The following is a 9517-nucleotide window of genomic DNA, read 5'->3' on the forward strand; positions in this document are numbered from 1 at the left end:
TATAATTTTCTTAAGTATTTCCTCCACACGTCTTGAGGACCACACGAGATAATGTTATAACTTTGCTTCAACCATCAAATATGATTTAAAAGACATGAAAAGTATGTAGTCTTTTGTTGGGAATTGCCCTGCCTGGTTTCAGGAATTGTAATGGCCTCCCATGGCTAAGTGAGTGACCTCCGGAATGCAGGCCACAGGAGACAAAGCTTGTCTCTGGCATCAAGTGCTGCTTCTGTTTCTTCCCCTGCACCCAAGGCATGGTTGATGTCTATGATGGGTAAGCCCCCTCAGAGAGGGGCAACCTAGGCCAGACATGATCACTTGGGTGACCATCGTGGAAGGACTCAGGGGGCTGCAACAAAGAGAGAGTGACAGGCCCTCATCCTCCACCTATTGTGACATAGCCCGAGTCCCCATTTTGATCTGGGGGAAGCATTCTTGGCTCTAGTCCACTTAAGCCTAAAAACCTATGATGGAAAATGCAGTGCAGCCCTGTGCTGGAAAGGGCTGGTATCCAGGGTAAATCAGGCATAAGGAAGAATATGTAAAAATCCTGTGAAACCTGCTTTGTTTAGAATGCTCTCATTTAAATGATAGAGGTCCAAGCCAGAGTTTATCCTCAAAGTTTTATGGCTTATTAGCTATCTGACTCTGACTGAGAATAAGCCCTCATGGTTCTTTGAATGTTATCTATTGTTTGATTCTTACCTGTATTCTTGTGCAAACAAATCCAATAAAAGCCCCTTGAGGAAGGGGCTCTTCGCCCTTCCCCTTTGAGGGATCGGCCACCTTTCCTCCCCAAGCAGATCATGTCTTGGTAGTCTTTATTTTCATCCATGGTGAATGGGGGAACTTGTGGGAAAAGTCACCCCCACAGTCTTTTTAAAAATAACTTTAATATTTTTTTTTCTTTTTTGAAGAACTAAGTCTTCCTTTGCTATTTTTCTTTTAGCTTTAGAACTCCCTTTAGCTATATATTAAGGGTAGGTTTGCTAAGCATTAAATTATCCATTTTTCTTTATATGAGGAATCCTTGGTCTCTCTTTTGTTGTACTCATGATGTTATTTTTGCCAGAGTGACTATTGCCCAGCAAATAATCCTATGAGGATGACATGTACCTTTCATCTCACCTCAACCCTGGATATGCTTATATGTTCTATTGTCTTACAAAAATAAGTGATTACATATTTAATATGGAGGAAATTCCATAAGAATGTAAGTCAGGAGATTTGGAGGAGTGAGAAGAATTTTGTGACTTACATGGAAGACAACTTCTTTGGGCCTCAGCCCTCTCATTTCTATTTAAAAAAAAAAAAGGAGATAGAGAAACAGTATCAGCTTCTTCTGAGTTCGTGATCTTTTGTAGCATTTTCTTCTTTTTTTTTTTAGATTTTATTTATTTGTCTTTAGAGGGGAAGGGAAGGAGAGGAGAGAAGTATCAATGTATGGTTGCCTCTTGTGAGTCCCCTGCCGGGAACTGGCCTGCAACCCAGGCATGTGCCCTGACTGGGAATCGAACCGGGATCATGTTGTTCGCAGGCCCGCGCTCAATCCACTGAGCTATGCCAGACAGGGCTTTTTGTAGCATTTTCAATACAGTATTATGACGTTATGATTTTATTGCTTAATACTTCAAGATATTTCAATGTCAAATATTTTTTATATTTTGAGGAGAAAAATTCTTATTTCCTTTTAACATTTTTATTCATTTCAATATATTTTTATTATACTTTTCCCTGATGGGTCAGGAAAATTATAACATAATATTCTCATTGCAAACATTGAAAACACTAGTTATACATATCTAAAATAAATGCTCCAATAGAATTAAGTCTATAATTGTTGAAATTTGGATTAAATTAAATTATTTCTTCAATTATTATAATTTACAAAACTATTTTGGGGATGACAATATATTTGAATAATTGTTCTGTTCCTATTTGTAGCCTATTGTTACCGAACAAAGGGTCCGAGGTGGGGGGCAATACTTGGCCCACCGAGGGATGCCAAAAACTGCTGCAGAAAACAGGGGCCCCTCCCAAGGACGATACACTAATATCTAATGGGCTCTTCTGTCCGCCGCCAATTGGAAACACATCTCTCAATGCCAGAGATTTGTGAAAAGGAAACAAAATGTTTATTTAATGCTATTCAGGCCTAATGCCTTCCTTAAAATATTAAAGTCTTTAAGGGTATACACCTACACACACACACACACACACAGCGCTCCCTTCTCCCACTGTCCCAACTCCGGGTACCGTAAGTCAGGAAAAGAGCACACGTCCGTTTTTCTCCCAGGCCGCTGGCACGTGAGCTGTGTCGCCTGCCTGTCCAGGCAGGATCTCCAAGTAATCCAAAGTCATGCGGCACCTTTCACTGGCAAGAGTTCTTTGTACCAAGTCCTAGTCAAAGTCTCTCCTGCTTTCCAGGCCACTTGGCCAAAGGGAGCACGCCAAAGCTGCGTGGGCCTCTTCTACCAAAGCCGCACTCCACCCAAAGCGTGCCTTTCTTCTTCACCTGGCCGCAGGGATCTTCATTCTGGCAAAGCTGCGTGGTTTTCCCTTTCACCTGGCCAAGAGGGGGTCTGCACTCTGCTGAAACTGTGTGTCTCTCCCTCCTAATGGCTACAGGGGTCTACATCTTTCCAAAACAGCATGGATCTCCCCCTCACCTGGCCAAGAGGGGGTCCTCACTCTGCTAAAGCCACATGCCTCTCCCACAGATCCTCTCTCAGAGAAGCAGCCCCCAATTACATCCTGGGTAGCAGCCACTCACTTCTCCCTGGCCCAAAACTTGGCCACAGCTATTTAACATGATAAAGGGTGCAGCCAAGGGGGGAGCAAAAAAAGATTTGGAATGGTGTCCAGAACTCAGAGTGTATAGGAATATTGGAGGAAATATTAAGATGTCCTCACCCCCGCCCAGGTGTCAGTTGGGGGAAGGGAAGAATGGAGCAGGGCCATTGAGAGCTGTTTTGCATAGCAACAGTTTTGCAGCTAACCTCTGGAATGGTCATTTAACATATCTATAACCTTTAACTGGTTTCATAGATATGTTAAATAGCTGTGGCCAAGTTTTGGGCCAGGGAGAAGTGGGTGGCTTCTACCCAGGATGTAACTGGGGACTGATCCTCAGACGGTGCCTGTGAGAAAGCCATGTGGCTTTAGCAGAGTGAGGACCCCCTCTTGGCCAGGTGAAGGGGAGAGCTACGCTGTTTTGGAAAGATATAGACCCCTGTAGCCATTAGGAGGGAGAGCCACGCGGTTTTGGCAGAGTGAAGATCCCCTCTTTCCCAGATGAAAGGGAAGACCACGCAGCTTTGCCAGAATGGAGATCCCTGAGGCCAGGTGAAGAAGAAAGGCGTGCTTTTGGTCGGGTGCGGCTTTGGTAGAAGAGGCCCACGCGACTTTGGGGTGCTCCCTTTGGCCGAGTGGCCTGGAAAGCAGGAAAGACTTTGACTAGAACTTGATACAAAGAACTGTTGCCAGTAGAAGGTGCTGCATGACTTTGGATTAATTGGAGATCCTGCCTAGACAAGCGACACAGCTCACAGTGCCAGCGACCTGAAAAACAGACGTGTCCTCTTTTCCTGATTTACGGTACCCAGAGTTGGGACAGTGGGAGAAGGGAACACTGTGTGTGTGTGTGTGTGTGTGTGTGTGTGTGTGTGTGTGTGTGTAGGTGTATACCCTACAGGACTCTAATATTTTAATGAAGGCATTAGGCCTGAGTAGCATTAAATAAACATTTTGTTTCCTTTTCACAAATCTCTGGCATTGAGAGATGTCTTTCCAATTGGCAGTAGACAGAAGAACCCAGTAGATATTAGTATACCGTCCTTGGGAGGGGCCCCTGTTTTCTGTAGCAGTTTTTTTGGCATCCTTTGGGGGGCCAAGTATTGCCCCTCCCTCAGACCCCTGTTCGGTAACACTAGTATTTAATTTTCTTTCTTGTTTCTTCTTTTTTTTTACTTCTTCATGGGAATTTATATTTGAACAAAGTATACATTAATTATGTTGGTAAATACTGATGTATCTTAGTTACAGTGATTTAAAGAATTTTCTTGGTTATAACCATTTTCAATCATCATATTAATATTTCATTATATCTCTTTTCTTGATAGTAATAATAATATACAACACATTTTCAAAATTTTTTATAAAAACTAAATTTTAATTCTAAAGTAGTCATTGAGTACATGAACATTATTATCTGAAGAAAACATGTGTTTAAATATAAAGTAATGTACAAAGACTAAGAGATGATGCAGGAAATATGAAAGAGGTGATTGATAAGGAATGAGAACATGTTACCTTGCTCAGAAAGACCTTATTTTCAAGCCAAATACTGAAAATTCATTCAGACAAATGTATAATATTGTTTGGCTTTAAAGTTGCAATTCCCCTTCCAAAGGCTTTGAATGAAAAATGAAGATTGTAAAGAACTATTCTTCAGTTATGGGAAAGTTAAATCCATTGTTAAATTTGCTGAATTACTCAATTATTACAAAAAAAAGTCCTACAAGGATTCCCAAGAGTGATACTAATGAATGAAATGGATCTAATCTTGCAATATGAAAAGAATTTTTTGGCATGAAACACTTGTTTCACAGAAAAATCTCAAGGGAAATAACTGGCTAAAGCATCCTTTTTTAATGGAAGGAAACATTAAAATGACATAAGGGAAAGCATGGACATGTTAAATCTTAAAGCAAGCTTATCTATTAAAGTCTCACTATAATATTGATTTCAAGGGAGTTTGTAAGTATCCTGAGGAATGAAAATGCCACAGTTCTTGGCTCAGTTATGTATATGTACATTTTGGCCAGGTCTGTTAAATTCTAAACATGTAGTAATATGAATTTTAATTTACATTATGATCTGTCAGGTACAGGCTTCAATACTTGAGAGACTACTAGGCACCTTTCATTTACTTGAAAGACTGGCAGCAATACAGGACGTTCTGACTTCCATTCATAAAGCACAGCTACTACATGGACAGTTCCAGATCCGGGGATGAAGTATAGTTCTGTAGTACTTCACAGCTTTTAAAGTTCTTTTGTATATGTCTGGTTACTCAAATATTGTAGCAACCAGAGCAACTATTATAACAACTGTGATAGGTCTTTAATTGATTTTGTCACTTACTCCGTTCCATTCAGAGAAGCTGAATATAGCTCCAAAAAAAAAAAAAAAAGAAAGAAAGAAAGAAGAGAGAAGGAGGGGGAGTGAGAAAGAGAGAAACCATGCTGCCTGATTTTACTTTAAATTTATGACTAGGAATCTCAAGTGCATCCTTCGTACTACCAGGGAATTTCACTATATTTCCGCAATCCATTTACTCTCCTACTTTTTACATGACAATTCCACAATTACTTTCTCTCCTTCCTCTCAGCTATTAACTTTGCTTCTTGATTATTGAGATGATAAATACAATTAGAAGAGAGTTTCTAAAAATCCTATAATTAAATCTATCATTTCACCTTAGTCTGTACCTACATATTTTACCTTCCTTTCAATTATAATGGATGAACTTTTCTTGCTCTCAGGTCAACTCTTCCACTTGTCCACCCTGTCCATTCTTACCTCCTCAAGGATGCCATTTCTAATTGTCTTCTCTCTATTTTCTCTTGTGTCATCAACTTTCCCTTTCAGAACACAAACATACTATGTTAGTTCTCTTAAAATACTTCTCTCCTTAAACCTCTATCTCCTTTATCTAACACACCAATTCTCTAAATTTCTCTAGATATTTTTAAAATTTTTATTGATTTTAGAGAGGGAGAAAGAGAGAGACAGATTGATTTGTTGTTTCACTTATTTATGAATTTATTGATTGATTCTTGTATGTGCCCTGACAGGGGATTGAAGCTGCAATCTTGGTGTATGGGGATGAAACTGTAATCAATGGAGGTACCGAGCCAGGGCTCTTTAGAGATTATTTTTTTTTAGATTTTATTTATTTATCTTTAGAGGGGAAGGGAAAGAGAGAGGGAGAGAAATAATCAACGTATGGTTGCCTCTCGTGCGGCCCCGGCCAGAAACCGGGAACTGGCCTGCAACCCAGCCATGTGCCCTGACTGGGAATCCAACCTCGATTGTGTGGTTCACAGGCCTGTTCTCAATTCACTGAGCTATACACCAGCCAGGGCTCTCTAGAGATTTTTAACAGCCCCATTTCCACTATTCATGTTCTCCTTTTAGCTCTGTGTGTGTGTGTGTGTGTAATCATTCCACCGAAACCACTCCAGTGTAGGTGACCAATGATCTGTGCATTGTGAAATCCAAGGATCAACTCACGCTCATTTCACATCTTATCTGACCACTCAGCAGCCTTTAACTGTGCTAACCGCACCACTATTGAGAATCCTATTATAACTTGAACACAAGATTATCAATCTCACCTGGTTCTCCAAATTTACTACTTCTTTCTTCTTTGCAGTTTTCTCCTTATTTTCTTGACTTCCAAATACTGCAGTTCCAAAGGGCTCAGTCCCTGTGCTTCTCTTCTTTATCTATTATTAATCTATTTCCTCCTTAACCAGAGTATATATTTATATGCTATGTAAATGCTAATTGCTTCAAATTTATACCTTCTGCTTATTCCACTCTCTTGAACCTCCACGTTTAAATATTTCAGCTGACCACTGAACATTTTTATCTGAATGTACCACTTGGCACAACCTATGTCAATGTACATACAGCTGAAACTCACAAAAAATCCTCATTCCTGGGTAGAAGGCAACTCCTTCTTCCAGTTGCTTAGACCATATTTGATGCATTGCATCAAGTACATCCCTTGATGTTCCCTTTTCTCATTCTTCACATTCAATTTATCAATAAATCCTTCTCACCCTATCTCTGAAAATCATCTAGTATTTGACCAAGGCACCATCATATCCTAACAGCATTATTTCAATCACACATAACTCCTTTCTCTGTTTCAATCTTTCTCTCTTCTTTCGTTTTTCAATGTAGCAATTGGGTTAGGAAAAATAGTAAATCAGATCCAGCCATTTTTGTGCTCAAAATTCTCTCATACATCCCTATTGTATTCTATTGGCTAATGAAGAACTTAGAATCACTGCTTCAGATAATTCTCTGCATTTAGTTCAACTGATTTTCCTCCATTCCATTTAATTTACTCCACCCATCTTATCCATAGACTTTTAGGGACCAAAGATACTTCAATTCCTTCCATCCTCCTTTCTTCCACCATGTTATTTTTACCCTTTTTTTAAATCACTTTTTAAAGGTATTTACTCAGATATCCTCTATTCTTCAGGTCTTTCCTGATGATTCTATTTAAAATAACTAACTTCCAAAACTAGCTTTAGTAAGCCTCATATCCTGCTTTTTTTTGTCATAACAGTTTTTTAATATAATTTAAATCTGCAGTACCAGGATTTTTGTGTGTTTTAAAGGGTAATTGGTACATGAAGGTGCTCAATAAATGTTTGTCTAACTAAATAAATGTTATAGGTTTTGGTACATTTGCTTATTACTATCTCTAACCATCTGTACCCCTCACTAGGCTATGGCCTCCATAGAAAAATGGACTTTGTCTTTTGTTTGAGGTATTGCCTCATTGAATAATAGATCAGTGCCTACCTTATAGTAAGACTTCATTAATACATGTTAAATAAATAAATGACATTAAAAATTGCCAGGCATTTAAGTCCCCCAAAATTAAAATAAATTGGATGAACTTACATTGTTATATAAATTAAAATAGACTTAAATTTAGATCAATAATTATAACCTGGACTGAATTTATATTTTTACATTATCTTCTAAAGCAGACCTCTCAACTTTTATATACAACTTACAAAAGAAGAAAACTAGATCAAATACTCTTTTTTAGTATAACAGAAAATTGCATCTATTTTGCATGTTAACCACATGCAAAGAACTGAGTGAGGGTGGCTTTGTCTACAGAGAAGCAGCCTCAGATTCATTGGATGAGGTCTGCTCCAATGTAGGGGATGGTGGAGAGGAGATTGGTGGTGACTAGCTCCTCAGAAGGACATTTGCCCTCATGGTAGGACATAGCCTATAAATGCTGTGGCCATGACAGCGAAAAGGAGGAGGATGCTGATGTTTGATGTTTCTGAGTATGTGTAGGACCTGTAGGACAGGCTTTGGCCTACATGGAGGTAGAGGCAAATGAAGAATATGGATGCTCTGTTAGCATGGAGGTAGGGAAGGAGTCACCCGTAGTTGAGATCCCAGCAGATGTGGATGACAGAGTTAAATGCAGTAGCCACATTGGGTGTGTAATGCATAGCTAGGAATAATCCTGTTAAGGTTTGTATGGCTAAGCATACTCCTAAAAGAGAGCCAAAATTTCACCAGGATGATAGGCTTGAGGGAGCAGGGAGGTCTACAAATGAGCTGTTGATGATTTTTAGGAGGGGGTGGACTTTTCCAATGTTGGTCATTACTGTTCTTATAGTTGAAGTACAACAGTGATTTTTCATGTCACTGGTCATGGTTATTGCCATGTAAGAATAATGGCAGCATATGTTGTGTTTGTTTTGAGTGTCATTTTTGTGTTGAGCTTTGTTGGGTTTTCTTCAAAGCTTTCTCAGATTTATGGAGGACTGGGTTTAATTTTCTTGGATGCTCTACTCTTTCCAAGTACTTGTTAAAATTTCACTTATCTTTCAAATTCCAATTCAAATATCAACTGTCAACTTTTTTGCAGCCTTTTCAGATTTGCCCATTAGAAATTAATTTTGCTCTTTCTTAGTATTTTACAACTTATTTATGCATTTATTAAACAATTATTTATTGAATTTTCTAGGGAGCACACTAGGTACCATGAGAGAGGAATCTAGATGAACATTTCACAGTGAATACTCTAGAGCAGGTTTTCTAGGGAAATCAAGAAATCATATATTGTTAATAATTATCATTTTATATATGTACTACCACAATGTTTCTATGAACAGGTCTCATGAATTATCATTTGTGGTCGTTTTGGTTCTGAATGCTGCGTTTTGTATAAAACCAACTCAGAAAGTATTTCTTGAAATGAAGTTAAAATACCATTCATTTCAGGGTGGTTTCTACATGTTTCTTCTCTCTGTCTCTCATACAGTTGTATGCTGAAACTTTGAGTTTGTTATGCACATTGGTCTCTTTGAAACAGTACCTGACCTCACTATACTTAAGTCAAATGGACGACACCTTCAGCAAAATAAACCTTGAGTTTCATCTCTGCTTCCTGTCTTCCTGTGGCTGTTCCTTCAGTTGAGTATTTACTCTATGATTTTTTTATATAAATTATATGACAATAAGTTTAATAAATTCCACATAATATTCTTGGTATAGAAAAGATAAAATGTAATTTTCTTAAGTATGGTTAAACATTTTAAGTTTATGAGCAATAGAGTTAATATGTTTATTAATTTCATATGAACCAAAAACAGTATTATTTTTAGCTTTTAATTTTTAATCTTTTTCTATTAGAAAAGTAATAACTATAGGTTTAAAATGTCTTTTGAAAACTGCT

At 38.4% G+C, this 9517-nt stretch overlaps 1 long non-coding RNA gene across 1 annotated transcript; it reads right to left on the reverse strand.

Moving 5' to 3' along the window:
* Positions 1-3486: 3486 nt before the first annotated feature.
* Positions 3487-8611, reverse strand: LOC118974881 (uncharacterized). The gene is made up of 3 exons (XR_005063966.1): positions 7903-8611; positions 7823-7824; positions 3487-3498 (listed from the first exon to the last, which is right to left on the reverse strand). It is a non-coding gene; the product is annotated as an uncharacterized LOC118974881 (long non-coding RNA).
* Between the last annotated feature and the right edge of the window lie 906 nt (positions 8612-9517).

The sequence above is a fragment of the Sturnira hondurensis genome, unplaced genomic scaffold, assembly GCF_014824575.4.
Source record: "Sturnira hondurensis isolate 20B ecotype Veracruz unplaced genomic scaffold, ASM1482457v3 Scaffold0019910, whole genome shotgun sequence".
NCBI lineage: Eukaryota > Metazoa > Chordata > Mammalia > Chiroptera > Phyllostomidae > Sturnira > Sturnira hondurensis.